Source organism: Gallinula chloropus, assembly GCF_964237585.1.
Source record: "Gallinula chloropus genome assembly, chromosome: 4".
NCBI lineage: Eukaryota > Metazoa > Chordata > Aves > Gruiformes > Rallidae > Gallinula > Gallinula chloropus.
Window position 1 is genome coordinate 31,226,528 of NC_140088.1, and position 17,538 is coordinate 31,244,065.

Below are 17,538 nucleotides of genomic sequence, written 5' to 3' on the forward strand. Positions count from 1 at the left end.
TGAAATAGATTCAAATTCTTTATATCAAGCTTTTCCCTTTCTGGGCAGTTTGTAGCAGTTTGGACATCTCTGTCGAAGTGTTTCAAGATAACTGGTTTTGGTTGCATTCCCTCTTTCAAACATACACCTTCATGTGTTCCCTGTTGCTCACATCTTTCAATGGCAGGGGGCTCAATGGGAAAGACTGGAGAGATCCATGCTTTTCAGTAAGTGAGGTAATGTCCAGACCGCAGGGCCTGCACCGTGAAATGTTCCCTGTGGTTCTGACCTTCCACCGTCCTGATCGAGGACCTGGCCAAGAGGCTGCAGATTCCAGCCAGCACATGAACTCAAACAGCCTTCCTTAGAAACTGGATTGTAAAGCAAGCGTGAAGAGGTCACGCCCTGTCTTCTCCTGACATGGAGACAGGATATCATCAGGATCGCAGCAAGATCGTGATGCAGATATAACACTGTCCAACCTGCTACTGCATCTAAAGTAAATTCTAACTTCCGCCCAGTGTTATGCCTCAGTTTACACGTACAGATACTAGCAACAGTGTGTTCCAACTTGCATTAGCCTTGCTATCTGTTTTAGTCTAAAAGAATTGGCAGAATTTCTGCAGCTGGCTTTGAGACATAGTTCATGTTTGAACCTTATACACTGTCCAACACCCAAAAATTGTACTTCAAAGAATAAACACAATTTCTTTAAGAACCAAGAATAACTTATTGAGCATAACCCCCCGCTTACACTTACTTTCCTCTCCACTTACAGCATTTTGATAAAAGCTAACAACTGATTTTTAACTTTCTACTACATACTCAGCTTTTCTAATACCACTTGCCACCACCTGCAAGACTAACTCCTCTAATTATAAAATTCATCCACTTGAATCCACACTATGTAAAAGTTGAGGTTCTTTCCCCTTTAGCTATTTAAGCTGTAATCTCAGGATGTGCACAGTTACCAGTAGCATGGTGTGTAGTAGAGTATCCAGGAAGCTGATGAGAAGCTGTGTATGTCTGCCTGTGAAGAAGATCTGTTTCTGAATGTGATGAATGTCCTCCTCCATAGCTTAAACTAAGGAAGAAATGAAACATTATTAACAAAAATATACAGCTATAAAGCACAACTATGAAATCCCAACCACAAACCAAAAAGTTGCAGAAATAAAAGAGAACACAAGCCCGAGATCTAACGGATGTGGTTGTGCTAGTACATCACTAAAAACATTAAGCAGCTAAAAAAAGTACTACAACACCTAACGAGCCAAAAAGGGGGGGAACAACACCCGAAAAACCCACTTGCAAAAATCAAAGTCGATCATGGAAAAGTCTACAAAGGACTAGGTCAGAAATACAGAGGTCTTCCCAGTTCAACTCTAAAACACTGGATGGACACTTTTTGAAATGATTTACTGACGTAAAATCTGTGAAGCAGATGATTACAAATACATGCCCACTTTAACATTTCAATTTCTGATTCTGTTAAAACTTAGAGGACCATGTTTAATACAAAGGCTAGGTTTTTAAAAATATTTTATTAATTTTGGCATAATTCTAACAAAATTGACAGTGAGAGCACCAGTAAGGTCAAATCTCAGTCTCCAGACCTCCTAGCACAGAGTATAAACTAATGAAGCACAGCTTTTATTTAATGTTTTGAAATGAGTCATCTAAATTAACATAGGCTTAATGGAAGCAAACTGAAAATATACAGTGTCTGGGCCCATGCAAAAGCAGTAACACAGAAAATAAAGAAATGCACTCTAAACATCAAGCAACATCAGGAACCTGCCCAAAGTGCTACTAATTTCCAGCTTAAAAGGCAGAAAAAGGAGAGGGAAGCAAAACAAAATCCCAAAGCTTTCAAGCTTCCACAGACTCAGCTCTGTACAGCACCTGTCAAATGGAAAAAATGAAAGCCAGTATGACCTAGTAATCATTTATCTTCTTCTCTACTTGCCTTTCGGACATGAAGTTTATAGGTAGCTGCTACTTACTCCAGTGCAGATGTGAGACTGCTTTAAGTTCAAAATTCAATTGTAAACAGATGCCCAAAACCCCCAAATGGCAAAACCCACAGCCCTCCCTGCTGACTGCTGCAAGGGAGAGTTCCCTTATCCTCTTTCATCCCTTGGGATGAGGGGGCAGTCACTCTGCATAAGGGAAAAACTGAGTACTTGATGCCAGGAATCATGACATCATGGGAAACTTTTATAGAAGTCACCAAATCACATGAAAATTGGCAACACTGCTGGATTTGCTTCATTTATATTACGACCACAAGAGGAGGCAGTGGAGATCTGATGAACCTGTAAGACGACTGTGACCTCCACACATTACGAATTAGTGAGAGCCTGACTGAAGGGACGTAACGTTTTAGACTTCTAGATTAACTTCCCTGCCTGACATGCACTAACAGGGGATGCAGCTTCCGTTTCAACTAAAACCCTTTTAAGCCAAAAAAGAACCTCAGCTACTGCTTTTCCCTCGTGCTGGCTGTCGAGCACTTCAATATCTTTCATAGCAATGATTACTTCTTAGAGAACAGCCAAACCTCAGCTCAGAGGCAGCACATCGACACCCTTACGCTGTAGATCTTTGTGCAGTTCAATAGAATGAATCAGCAACTGATTTCTATTATATGCTGACTGAAAACTAATTATTTGCTTCATTGCTATGGACAGGTGGCAGGTATGATTGCATGACACTGTAGGTTATTTTTTGATTTACAGCATTAAAAAAATTTAATATTTCCAGATGAAAGAAATTACAATAGTGCTCTGCACATAAAATATTACACATGTAATAAAGCCAATTTAAATGCAAATACTTTTATTACAAGACAGGTTTTAAAATTAAGGTGGTTCCATTTTCTGAACAGTCTTGCATAGCTACAAGAACCATAAAACTTTGGACATGTGCTGTTCTCAGATTTTTTTAAGAATAAAAACGTGCTACACAAGAAAACATGTTTCTAAATTGAATTATGGTAGTGCATGCATTATCACTGACACAATGCTGATCTTGTGAAAACTTTCCATGTGTTGTATTTACTTTTATGTAGGTAAGTGCTTTAAGAAAGTTTGGAAGCAAAACTGTGTGATGCTGACTTTGTTTTCATATATGTATAAAAAAACCACTATGAAGTCATACTACATGTATTGGTCATACCACAGAACACCTTCCTTTTCCCACTTCAGGTATTTTCAGGCTGAGAGGTACATTTGGTGAGTGTTCTAGGAAAGTGGGCCTACACTTTGCAGCAAGCATCCCTTCAGATGAGGTGAGCCCCACAAAAACTGGTACAGATCACATCAAGTAATATCACATCATTCCTTCCCTTACATTGTCACAGCAGCAGAAGGTCACAAGCAGTAAGTGAATGCACTTTAGCCACCTGAAATGTGGGGAAATTGAAAAATAGGTTGGGTGGGGGTTAGAGTATATTAGGGTTTTTGTTTAATTGGAAATTTCTACTTATTCTGGTTGTTTGGTGAAGATTCGTTTCCCCCTTTCACTCTCTTACAATAAACACCTTATTTTTTGTGTTAAGGTACAGCATACACCAAAGACTACAACACAACCTAACACTGAAGTCTGCAGACCTGAGGCAGAATGCTCTGAATGATAAAAGCAACTTAGACAAAGAGTTCATTACAGGGAAGATACTGGAGTTAACACTGGGATACAAAATAACCTCTAGACTTTGTATCTCAAAGCCCTCGTTAATTGCTAGAATCTCACATTTTACTAAGTATGATCATCATAAAAGCACTCCAAGTATATGATGCCTTTGTTGTTGTTTGTTTGTCAGGCTTTTTAAAATATAAACTCCCAAGTCATAGTTAATGTAACCGCAACCTCAAAAATGAATGTGCCTTTCAATAAAACATTGTATTTATTAGAACAGTTAATTGTTCATTGTATAATTACTAGTTGCTGGAATGTAGATTCTTATCTCAAAAAAACCCCTGCATATATATATGCCTTCAGTTTACATAAGCTTATCCTAAACACAAGCACAGCAATCTGAAAAAAGATTACTGCCTTAGGGTTTCTTTTTATAAAACTCAGCTTTTAAACAGATGAACTTATATGGCATGTGATTCGCATATCAAAAATACATTAAGCATGGTAAATAAAATTATGGCTCTCTAGCCTTTTGCATTCTGGTTTCAAAGTTTGTAAAAGTTCCACACGAGCTCTCACTTGACCTGAAATGTAAGATTAGTTGCTGAAGAGATACATTCTTATTACTTGGTACTTTGCTATTTGTGGTCATTAGTTGCTCTGTAGTGTTCCAAAAACACTTCCCTCTTATCACTGATCTATCACAGAGATTTCTCGCTTCTACTGGCATAGTTAACTGCACAATGGAGCAATTACTGCAAGAAAGTAATATAAATCTGACATGCCAAATTGAAAAACAGGTCTCCCTGAAGTATTTTTCATTGCAAAGGTCCATTCAATTTTAATATAATATTTAAGTGTCGCTTTAGAGATGTCCTATAAAAAGGCATCATTATTTGTCATTGCTGTAATGATGCAATCAAAATATCCTTAGGGCAATGAAAGCCAAACAACCCAAGTACTAATCTTGTTTTTTTTCAGCTATATCAGTTGGGTTAATAGAATATTATTACCTCCCCAGTACATTTTCTGGAAGAAAACGTATAGTCATGGCACTTAATTGTTACTAAAATAGTTCAACCTTAAACTTCTTTTTGTTAACCAGGATGAAGTGTTTCCTGAAACAACCCTTCACATATCTGTTTATATTGCTGTTCTTAATTTATTTTCATAGCATTCTTCAACCTGATAACGTCACAGAGACTTAGGTCTGCAACTGCAACAAGTTACTTGGTTACAGTGAACTTGCCAGCCTCCTCACCTGCCAACACAATTATCAGTACAATTCTCTAACAGCAACACTTCGCACAAGCAATAGGTGTGTATCTTAACTTCAAACTCAAATGGGAAGATCACTTTTACAAGGGAACAAAATTTAGCTGCAGCAAGCACAGGACATACAAGTATGTATTTGTAGTTCTTTCATTTTCTCCAATAACCTTGCTCTCCTAGGCATGCATACAGAATGACATACAGAAAAAAAACACCTTTAAACAAGTATCTTAGTTTAATTAATACTTAATTTTAAAAGTAGCATTACATGGAAAGATGACATTTTAACTTTTCTACTTTATTTTCTAGATCACTTTTCAGTAGAGTTTAGAAATTTAAAACTACTTTTTTTATATATTTAGTACGAGCAATTATTCAAGCTCTAGGGGAATTTATAATGCTTATGTGAAACACAGACCAGTACTCTTAATGAGCAAAGGACACTTCTGGGCACAACAACTTGTTCTGTTCTTGGGCACTTGTAACTTCTGCCTCTGATATAAAGGAAAATTGCTATAAGCCCCCATGCTGAATCACCAAGCATTTTCACCATATTCAAATGATGCAAGCTGCACCTAAACTGAAACTGGACACTTACAAGAAAAGTAAGTTGCAGAGGAAACCCCTGACTGAAGAAGCAAGAACGCCTGTGCTTGAGCCTCTGACATCCCAAACAACCAAGTCCAGCAAAACAAAAGGCAACAACCCAACACACATCATACAACCAATCAGATCCAATGTAAAGCAGGGAGATAATTTGATCTCACTGCTGAGCTGCCCACTCTGGCTTACTAAAACAAGAAGAGTTTCCTGACTCCTGTGAGAAGATGACTAGCAATCTGGTCCACTTCTAATTAAATCACCAAAAATGAAATTGAAAACCACCAATAGCATCATCTTAACAAGGAGATACCTTAAAACACACTTTGAATTGAGATATATGTGAGATAGGGGAAATACTACTCAAATTTCCCTCTCTACCCCACAGTTCAGACACTTAGCAGAGTCTCTTCAAGCAGCTCTTTAGCTATTGCAAGTTCCAGTCAGAGGCTGAAAGCAAAGCCACTAAAGATCCAAACATCACAACGACAATCACATTCCTAAATACTAAAAACACCGTTCTAAATCTATGACGTATAAATTGATATGCCGCTTGCCTCTCTTTCTGTGCACTATATTTGAGTTTAAACGTGGAAATCACAGTTCCGTCTGTGGGTAGGTTCACATTTAGAATTGTTGAGATACAATGTTTAATAATTTGCTTAAGTATTTCTCTTTGCCAATCTGCCAGTATTTACAGCATCCCACGGAGACAGAACGGAGGAGTATTACTTGGAAACATTACTGCACTGTAATAGAAAAGAAACGCAGTGTAAGTGGCCGTGCCCTTTGGCTGCCTGTTCTAACAGCAAGGGAGTTGACAGCCATTTGCTACACTCTAACCAGAATGTAACTTGTCATCTAGGGTTTATCAGCAACTCAGATTAAAATTACAATTAAAAGCAACTTTACACGTAGTTATAGTTAATCCAAGAATGGGTTTGATGTTCTATTTTTAAAAAAAGCAATGACTCAAAGGCAACAAAGTTATAAAGGACTGAGGGATTTGTCTAGAAACTAAGTTGCTACTTAAATGAGTTTAATACTGTTAACATCAAATCACTCCTGTCCAACAGACAGGCCAATGCACTTCTGGAAGTCTAAAAGCAAGCCCATACAGACAACAAAAATTATTTCAAAAATTAATTCCAATAGAAAACAAGGGAAAACAAATTCCTGCTCAGCACAGATTCATTTTGGTACAAGATATTAAAAATATTTATTTAGAGATTTATACAATGTGTGATTTTTCACTTCTATTTCCCAGTCTCACACATACTAAAAAAAAAATAAAAAATGTTGACAGGTTCTGGGGAAAAAATGGAAACCAGCCTACTCCCTGTATCTCATTCCCCCATCCTTGCATCACAGGACAGAAGACAAGACAATCCTTAATATGTGAAAATTCAACTGACATTTGCACAAAAAGAAAGAATATCTAACAGTCTAGAAGAGTTAAGGTGTCCACAAGAAAAAAACAATCCGCTACTTTATTTTTCAAGCGCACCATTGAGATTAGAAGAAAAGGATCTCTAAAATTAATCTTAAAAGATACGCAGAGTGTTTGTTTAGGAACAGAACACTTCTTTAGCATTTGCCTTGCCTGTTTTTGTGTTATCACACAAGGATAAATAGATGTCAATATTTTAAAGTATTAACTTCAAGATAGAAGATAACTGTTAGAAAGATGGAAAACACAGAAGACTCCAGACCTATGGTTTTTCAGTAAAACAGGGAAAAGTAATATTTTATCGAGAATCCCAACTGTCTCTTCATTATGTCACATTCTTCCCTTTTAATGTCATTACAGACTACATATTCAATGCAGAATATATCAAATCATAACATGCCAAAGGCAATCACCCTTCACTCTTCAATGAAAGACTAACTTACAATATTAATTTCCCACTTTAGTTCAAATGCAGAGCTGCCAAGAACATGGCTGAGACCATCACAACGTGAACCGGAGACTGCTTCGAGGTACTCACGAGAGGAAACTCATTACTTCCTTGCTTTCTAGGAGCTGAGATAGGAGCTTCTACAAAATAGATTCTGAGGTAGAAAGCCACATGCAGGAAACTGGCTGAATGAGCAGAATGTTGTTCCTCTGATTCTTCACCCAAATGCAGATATCTTACGAGGGGGATAAAGATTTTATGGCAAAAAATGTCCATTTCCCTTTTATTCCCATGGTAATGTGTCTGAACTCTTTAGATTTGATTTTTTTAAAAGAAAAAAAAAAATCAAACAAACCAATAAAAACTGCTTCTGCAAAGCCAAAATAATCTTACTGGTACTTCAACACCTGAGTGCAAGTGCTGGCTTGTATGATTAAGTAACCTGTGGAGTTCTTAGTAACAAAGACAATTATAGTTCTGTTTTCATAAAATCAGTTAAACTATGCCTTGAAAGTATGTACATGAAAACTAATACTCAGACAGAAGTGAGCTATTTATAAACTTCAACTTTACTTAACTACAGAGGGACTAGACAAACTACTTCACATTCTTATTTTTTACGGTATACAAGCTAAATTACTGTTTTGCTGAGGTTATCTATGGCTGAAACACAGCTGATTTCACAAGGGTACTTGTTTGTTTTAAATCAGAACTGACAAATACCACTACCACTTGGCTTTGACAAAAATTCTTGGTAACCTAATCAAAGCATCTTGCTAAAAGAAATTCTGCGGCTTACAAAAATCAGATTTGCTATGAAAGGCAAAAAAGGGTGAAGGGATTTTAAAATTAGGATTAAAATTCTAAATGAGAAACTCCAAAGGTCCCAACCTGCTAGCTGGAACCCTGAAATCAGGAGAGCATCTGGGGCTTTCAGGCTCCCCAACACACACTCCTGGAGCAAGGCTGCAGGCCTGGGGTGGCTGCCTGACCCCAGCAGCCCACACCACCTCAGTACCCCCAGCCATTAACCTGGAGGGTGAGTGGGGCAGCACCAAGGCATGTTTCCATCGAAAAACTCTCTGTCCTATCAGGAATTTTCAAAGAATTCATTAAAATCAATTACGCAAAACATCCCATAGGAAAAAGTCCCAACCCTGTTTAGATCTCATCACTGCAAATAAAACTGACCACGGAGAACTGTATGGGTAGAGTAAGAAGCACTCTACAGCTTACCCACTTCCCCCAGTCCCCTCTCTCCTTTTTCTACCTACAGCCTGCCTAAACTACTCTAGTTTTGAGGTCCTGATGCACTTTTTATGATTGCAAGTTTTAGAGAGGAGCTTTCAGTGGTTTTACTCTGAATACTGAAGCCTAACTTTGATACCCTCATTAACCCAGTATCATCACTCCCCCACATCTAAACAGACAATGATGTGCCCACATTCACCATCCAATTTACATTATAATGCACTGCCAGAAATACTTTTAAGATATTTGTTTGTCAATCAATGTTGGGGAGGTGGAGAGGAGGGGAAGTTCACAGATCTTCCCTGACAGCTTCTACCCTAGTCCCTGCACAAAAACGGGTACCTGATACAATTTGTGTAGCTGTGACCATGGAAAGAACTGCAACCTTCTTTTCTCACCTTTTGAGGCACTTGATTATTTTGCCACTATATTTATTTATCCTCTTCTGTTTCCTCTTCTCTGTGGAAGAATTTTCTCTTTACCCAGCATGGGGATAATAGCTGTGATTTTTAAAAAATTTGTAATACTTCTTCCCTACAGAGCTTTACTCACAAAGATTTGTTAACAGACAGTTATAGAAATCTAGCACTTTTTCTCCAATATGTGATGATATTCTGTTGTCAAAAGCATACTTGGAAATATTAAAAACTCTTCTCAAGATCATCACAGCATTAATGTTTGAGCACTTTGCACAATCTTCTATTAAGGCTGGCTAAGATACACACAAAAAGATTTCATTACTTTAATAATACAATTTTATTTCAAAGTACAAAAATCAGCCAAGCATTATCTCAAGATGTGGCTTACCCATATCAGTTCCTTATTAAAAATACAATTCATTTCAGCTATTGAAATGCTTCTCTAACCTTTACCCTCCCAGTTATTACAGTATCTTATTTTGTGGCAAGTCTGAGTATTACCTTTGGGGTATTATAGGAATGCCTGATATCCGATTTCTTAATAAGCCCTCTATTTTCCAATTATATGTAAAGAATGATGCTGAAGTTGAGGTACTCATCCCAAAACTTAAAAGGAACAAATATCTATGTCCTCCCAACTGACAAACCCATCTTAGGCACCACTTCTTTTAATTACCAAACCTCCAAGCACTTTACAGTTCCATAACTCATAAAATCTCCTTTATTCTAGTGAATTTAAGGCACAAACACTAACCCACTCAGATTTACAAAAGAGGTCAGCCCTCACAACCGTGAGTTTCAAACACTAGTCAACTCAGAAGAGCAGGTTTCTCAAGGTTTCATGAAGTTAAAATTTCTAAGAGCTTAGTATGCAACACAGCAAACCTCTGCGAAGATCAGTGGCTTCACAGCTCTCAGCCGCAGAACTTGCACAGAACTGAAGCATCCACTCACTGCCTGCATCTGAAACCACAAACCTTACTGGCCTCGGTCACCTGCACAGCCTACAATTCAAGACAATTAAATATTGTCTAAGTCTTCCAGAACGCCTACGTGTCCAGAAGTGTCTTCCCCGTCCCACAACACACTACAAGGGCTAAGCATGTGTGAGCTCATATGAGCTCCTTCACACTCAGTAAAGAAGCATCACTATGACTAACACCACTTCTGTCCCAATATAGGAGTGTGCCCAGGAGAGATCTAACATATTAACACACAGTTCATCATAAAATGCAGCAGCAAGAGCAACTTTATATTAAGTATCAGTGGGTGTTACTCCCTACTTCTATAAGGAAAACTAGAATAGCCCTTGAATTTAGCTCTTGTACCTCTTCATTAGTGCTCTCTTTGTTCTAAAAGGGACTTAAATTTACGTTTCTAAGCTCACAGAGAGGATCCTGGCTACAAAGCTGTCATCAATTACTGTTTAGCTGAAAATACAGTATGAACTCTGTTGCTTGCAAATGCTTCAATTAGAAATTGTGCACTGTTCAAAACCGTAGAAAAATAGTTACAACTACACAGCATTTGAGGTCAGAAAACTTCACTATATAAAGCAAATTCCTTAAATATGCCCCAAGTATTGATTTAAGATTTCCTGACTTTCAGGCAGATGTCAAAAGCGTTAAGAGATCAAAATGGTACACACTGTGTGTACTATTTGGTACCATTTAGTTAAAAATCTTTAACTGGTGAAAAACCTGTGTTGTCTTTTAAAGGGAATAACAAGATGGAAGTTTTTGGAGGGGAAAAGAAGAAAACCCCATCTCTCTTCAGCAGCACTGAGCATCAGTAACCTTCAAGTCACCAGGAACAACTGAAGGTAGTTAACAGTCGCTGTTGAGCTCTAAGGAGTTAGCTCCCTAGGATCACTCTCTGTATAGCAAACGTTCACAATCAAGAAAAAAACGATTAGAAATCCTACCCTTGGCAGACAGTAGAGAATAATGAAACAGGAGGAACATGGGAATTCAAGGATTATTCACTGCAGCACCGGAATTTTTGACATGAAGAAGAGAGAAAGTAAACAGGATGTGGTGTGAAACACTAAGTTGCCCTATTTCTGAAAGGGATTTCCTGGTCAGAAAAAAGTGCAACGTGGAATGTGCAGCACACACTGGTACATTCTGTACCGCCACGAAACACCAGTTCAATTGCACACACACCACACAGGTGCAGCGGCCACTTACTGGGCATGTTCTGGTTGTCCAAAAGCTTTCAGAACCAGTTGTGAGACATCTGGAAACACTAGACAAAGAGACAGAGCCCCCAGACTCTTCTTCAACACTGCCAGGTGAAAAAGAGGGCTATCTCCAACAAAATCTGGAGGCATGACAGCCCCAAGTATAATTCATATAGGATTATTAAGGAATAAACGTTCCTTAGTATGCTCCTCCTATGTAAATACTATTACTCTAAGATAAGGGTGCCTAAGGGTGCCTTCTTCCTGCTGAGCATAATTGGTTACACTTAGACAAGTCCTAAGCAAGCAGCAGAGGTAGACATGTTGAAGGAAGATGAAAAACAAGAAAAGCAATGTGGGCAAATAAAAGCTTGTCTAAACATATGTAGGTTCTTGCTGAATTGTTTGGAATAAGAAAGTCCAAGCATGCAGGGATCCAGAAAAATTGCTCCTCACCCCTACATACTGTAACCCATGGTCAGAGAGGTGTTGAGGATGCTCCATTCATCCCCAAATGTCAATTCAGAGTAATAAAACAAGGAAGTAGCGTAAGAAGATGTGTCAGAAAGAGCAGAAGTAAAACCAAAAACTGGTATCTGCCCAGTGAGATAAGTAAATCTAGTACTTAATAACTCATCCTCTCTGAGCACATTATTTCACTTGGGTTTAAAAATTCTAAGAATTTTCCTTTCTGTCACTTGCACAGTACAGGAAATGCCATGCTGGAAAGGCTGAACTCCACGTGGTGCTCAAAGGTATTTTTGTCATACTTAAGACTGCTAATGAAGGTCTGGAAGGAGACTATTAACGTGCTGCCTTTTAACTGACTTATGCTTTGGGGGGCTTTTTGTCTTTTTTTTTTTTTTTAATATATGGAATAGACAGTCATGATACAAAGTAACTTTTTGACAGGTAAATTTGCAAATCCTTTGACTGTACACAAGAAATCAAAAAATACAAGGCAAATAGACTCATTAAGACCTCTAGTATTGTTTAGAATGAATACAATCCAGTCATAGGTGCTATTTTTTCACGATGGGAACAAAGACTTTTCTGAAAACCTCCTTCCTATGACAGCAACACTCCAGAATCAACAGCATGTCCAAGAAAAAATAAAAGGTGAGCAAAAGTACAGAGCAAAACAAAGGGAAAAGGCTGTGCTCTGGGGGTACAAATGCATACAATTATGGTTAACAGGAAGAAAGTCCTGAAAGGTTTTTTACATAAGTGGAAGAATACAAACCCCCTCTCTTTCAGAACAACATAGGCAGCAACCTGTGTTAAAGTTGTTGTCTCCATGGGAAAGGGCTCACATCTGAAATAGCATTCTAGGTGATCTCAAGAGAGGTCAAGCACTCAGCAAACATGGACACTTAGTAAGTGCATCTGGTAGGGAAGCAGGTAGTACATTCACTGAAGACAGTGACATGGCAAGGGTGAGCCCATCTAAAAGCTGCCCAGGACAGCAGGGCAGCAAGCCTGATGAGGCCACACAGCTCACCCCCTGCAGCTCTGCTTATCCCCTGGTGCCACCCCTGGATCCCTGTTTGACAGGACAGATACACCAGTGCAGCTCTCCAACTCAAGAGAAAGCTATTCACAGAATCACAGAATTGCAGGGGTTGGAAGGGACCTCAAGAGATCAGTGTCCAACCCGCCAGCCAAAGCAGGTTCCCTAGGACAGGTCATGTGGGGAGGTATCCAGATGGGTCCTGAATATCTCCAGAGAAGGAGACTCCACAACCCCCCTGGGCAGCCTGTCCCAGGGCTCTGTCACCCTCACCATGAAAAAGTTCTACCACATGTTGGTGCAGAATTTCCTGTGCTCCAACTTGAGGCAATTGCCCCTTGTCCTGTCTCCACAGACAACTGAAAAGAGGCTGGCTGATTCCCCCTGTGTCCCACACAAGACATTTATAAACATTAATAAGATCCCCCTTAGTCTTCTTTTCTCCAGGCTGAACAGCCCCAGTTCATTCAGCCTTTCCTCGTAGGGGAGATGCTCCAGCCCTTTAATCACCTTCTTGGTCAGCTTAGTTTTCTCATGGACTAAAAAAGTAGACAAGCTCCCTGTACAGTTGCACAAATGCCAAAGCCAGTGCAAGGGAGGAGGAAAGGAGCCCCTTTCAGGAGCCTGAGCAGTGAGTTCAGCCATCTCATGTAACTGCACTCTCAGACTAAGTTTCAACTCGTTCCTTCTGCGCACTGCTCTATGTCACCATTTCTCACTGCATCAAACTGACATCCAATCCTTAAAATGCTTCATGTAAAGTTGTTGTTAAATCTTAGCCAGGTAAGTGGCATTTAATTCCAAACAAGTCTATCTGGCTCATTTTGAAACGTTAGCAAAGATTTTACAACGTGACCATACATCTGCATCTGTGAAAAGCTATGGGGCATACAGCAAGAATGTGTTCAGCCTCTCTGTTCAGTCAATCTTTGACCTTGTCACAGCTGTTATGCACTGTATCCTGAATGCAGGTTAAAACAAGTTGGGGGGGGGGGTGGGGGGAACCTGACAAAAAACCTAGCAAGTCCCTGTAAGGTATCTGTGCTACACCATGGACCATCTGTGTTTTATTTTGTATGTATAAATGTTTTAGATATAAACTATGACACAAAGTTTGGTAAGATTTTAAAGTGACCTACCTTTTATAGTTTATAAAGTTTATTTAATCCTCCTGTGCCTTTGCTTTTAATAGCAAATGTTCTAAATATATTCACAGTTTATGAGCTTTACCTTTCAACATTTGGAATACTACACCATAGGGAACCTTTTGTAGGAAACATGTTTAACAACAAACATTGATTTTACCTCTCAGAACAATTTCATTTTAAGAAAGAAAATGTTCTGTGCATTTCTAAAATACATTATCTGCATTTTTAGAGTTTCTATAGCTATGCAAAAAATCCATTAGATTTTTAAATTGAGCATTAACTAAAACACAATTACCATACAGTTGTTACAATAGGCATTAGTTTGACAGCTATATAAAAATACAAGTTTAAAAAATCATCATAACCATTCATCATCAGAGTGTAAGTCTCCCACTTCTGTAACTTTGCATATGAACTATTACTCTAACCCATTATCTTAGATTAGTTGCAATAAATATAGGCCACACTAACCACATGTGTTATCTATTGTAAAGAACGATTTTGAATTAAATTATAGAAAACCACATACGCTTGGGTAGGGAAGTGACAGACAAAGGCTACCAGGCATAAAGAACCTTCAGAGACACAGTGATCACGTCCACATTTAAAACAGCAACAAAACAATCATGACTGACATTCAATCACATATAGCAGAAGATTTAAGTATTAGAGCTGTGGTAAAAACCAAGTAAGAACAGTGTTTGACTATCCCTCCACTAGTAACCTTCCCTGAATGAAACCCTACAAGTATCCCCAAGTCAGACCTACATCAACCAGGAACCTCATCAGTTACCCACTATCTCCATTTCTCTTTCCAGGCAACTACAACAGTCTCTCAAACTATTACTTGCCCACCTTTCTTCTGAAGGCCATGTTTTTCTCGAGCAAGTAACAAGTAAACACGACACAGATATTTGCTATTCAATACAGAACTAACTTTAGACTGTGCCACACAAAGTGAGAGGTTTAGCACAGAAGTAAAGGTTTCTAAGAGGTTTCTGTAAAGCTACAGAAAAAGGTTGAAAGTGGCAGCGTGCTCATACAACCACCAGAAATTCCTTCAAGACGTTGACAACCTATGGTAGGGTGCGGAGGGGAAGAGGGGGACAGGAACACCCCTTTCAGCCCCCTGCTACAGGGACGCCATGGCTGTAATATCTAAGCACACTCTTCAGTAGGAGCAATCTCTGTTCAGTTAATGAAGTGATTCAAGTGATTTCCACCAGCTCCTGTCCTGCTTCACTATCTTTTCCTATTCCATGGGAAAAGTTATGTCACAGCAGGCCTGGTAGCGATGTCCTTATAATACTTCACCACACATTTCCTTTCAGTTGATAGGAACAGGGCCATTGCAGAGACAAAACAGTGCCTGCAAGAAATAAGGAGCAGGATAAAAACCAGATGGCTGAAGTTAAGCGCAGGAAGACAGGAGCAATGCTTGTAGGGAGGAGAAATCATTTTGATGAGCCGAGACTGCGAACATGGCTCTCCACACAAAAGGAACACAGCCTGCTGCAACACAGCCTGCAACAGCATAAATATGAAATGAAATTTGAATGAAATATCATTATCCGTATCACCTAAAGGCTGAATTCTTCTCAAGCAAGTACCAGATGAACATGACACAGGTTTTTTTAATTTAACATCAGGCTAATGCAGCTTCAGCTGTTTAGATGGCTACCTGTCAACCACAATCAAAAACACCATTCTGAAAAATATTAAGTGATCTGTAGCACAAGTTGAGATGTTGACAGCATATTCCCTTACAGTACATCTAGACTTTGATGATTCACATCCAGGCTGGTATAAGCTGGTGAGGAATGACTCTTAGGTCTCAACTGCCCAGCACCTGGCTCCATCCATACAAAGACAAATGTTGCCAGTGACAGAGGAACCAGAAACGGCGATGCAAGCCCACAGTGTATTTAATAGAATCCAACACTGTTCAAATCATTACATCTTGCTGAAGACTGGGTATTTTAATCCTTCCTAATAATGTGAACTCTAAGAACCCCGTACAAGAGAACCTCAAGCACAAAACATGATTCACTGTAGTTTCCCTGCCATTGCTACAGTTAAAGAATTAAAGTTATAACATTTCAGTCAACACATTTAAAATGTGTAATTCACCAATATCTACACAGCCTCCAGATGAAACTTTGAAGAACTGAAAGCAAAGGTTTCTTGACATCGCTTCCTAAAGCACAGCATAAATATCACATCAAGAACGGATTCAGTAATAGTATTTTAATTTTTTTTTATTAACAAAATGATTGGCAAAGGCAGCAGGCACTGATCCAATAAGCCTCTGTGCAGCATTTGTCTTGGGACTGTTCTCTATGCCATTTCAGTTAAAGAATTTCCAAAATATACAATACTGTGTTAATACTGCAGCTTTAGAAGGATTAAAGTTATGTTTTGAAACCAGGGGATATTTTTGCTAATAGAGAAAATAGTCATCAAGTAGTTGTGTTTCTTCCAATGTCCCAAAAGGATCCATTCTTGCTCCTGCATTACATATTCTTAAATGACCTGGAAAATCTGTATCTTCTTCATGAAATAGATGGCATGATCCTCAATAGATGAGATTTGGCAAAAGCAATAGAGAAAGGATGCGTCACCGATTTCTGCTGAAACCAACATAACAACGTGGCCAAAAGTAGTTGGACAATTAGGAAGAATGATTAGAAGGAATGTTGGAGACCTTACTTTGCCATGTAGGCAGCTCTGCAGAAAATCCAGCTAAACACAGCTTCATGGGGCAAGGTTTTGGAAAAAAAAACCCCAACCACTAGCCATCCTTGTAATTCTCTGTGAAACAATCTAGAGCCTCACCCTAGAGGTCCTATTATCTACTGACCTAATTGCTTCTAAAATGCAATGTCCACAATTCAGGAAGGGTGACAATAAGTTGGAAGGGATCCAGGAGACAACTGAGAATAACTGAAGTAAAATAAAAAAAAAATCTGGTAAGAAACCTCAGAAGATCACGTATAATTCTTAATAAGAAGAATATAGTGCAATAAATTAATAAAAAACCATAAGAAATCATACTCAGGAAAACATGAGTTATAATGGGATTTTCAGTATCAATGAGGCTATAACAAGATTCAGTGGCTAGAAATTAAAGGCAGCCCTCTTCAGATCAGAAATAAAACATACATCAGCCACTTCTAAACTTCACCCAGAACCGTGCTGAATTTTTCCTCATTGGAAAAGTTTAAACGCACCTCCTACAATGTAAACCCTAGTGTCAAACACAGGAAAAGAAAAAAAACCAAAAGGAAAAGTCCTATGGCCTGCATTATGAAGAGGTCAGACTAGATGATTGCGACAGTCCCTCTGATTTGATAATCTATTAATCTTATCAGACAGATCAAAATACACCCCTGACCACTTTCAGGACCGAATGCAAAGTCATCTAAAGAAGCACCTATATCGACGATATATTTTTAGCCTGAGACTATCTTTTACCTTTAAACGTCGTCGAGATCGGAACTGCAGATAGATCAAGCAAGAGACATACAAGGCAGACGATAACAAAAATCTCATCACCCCAAAAAGTACTCATCTTCAGTTGGCAGACTGACACTATCAAAAAGCAATCGAAGCCAATGAGATATCCAGAATTTCTCCTGCA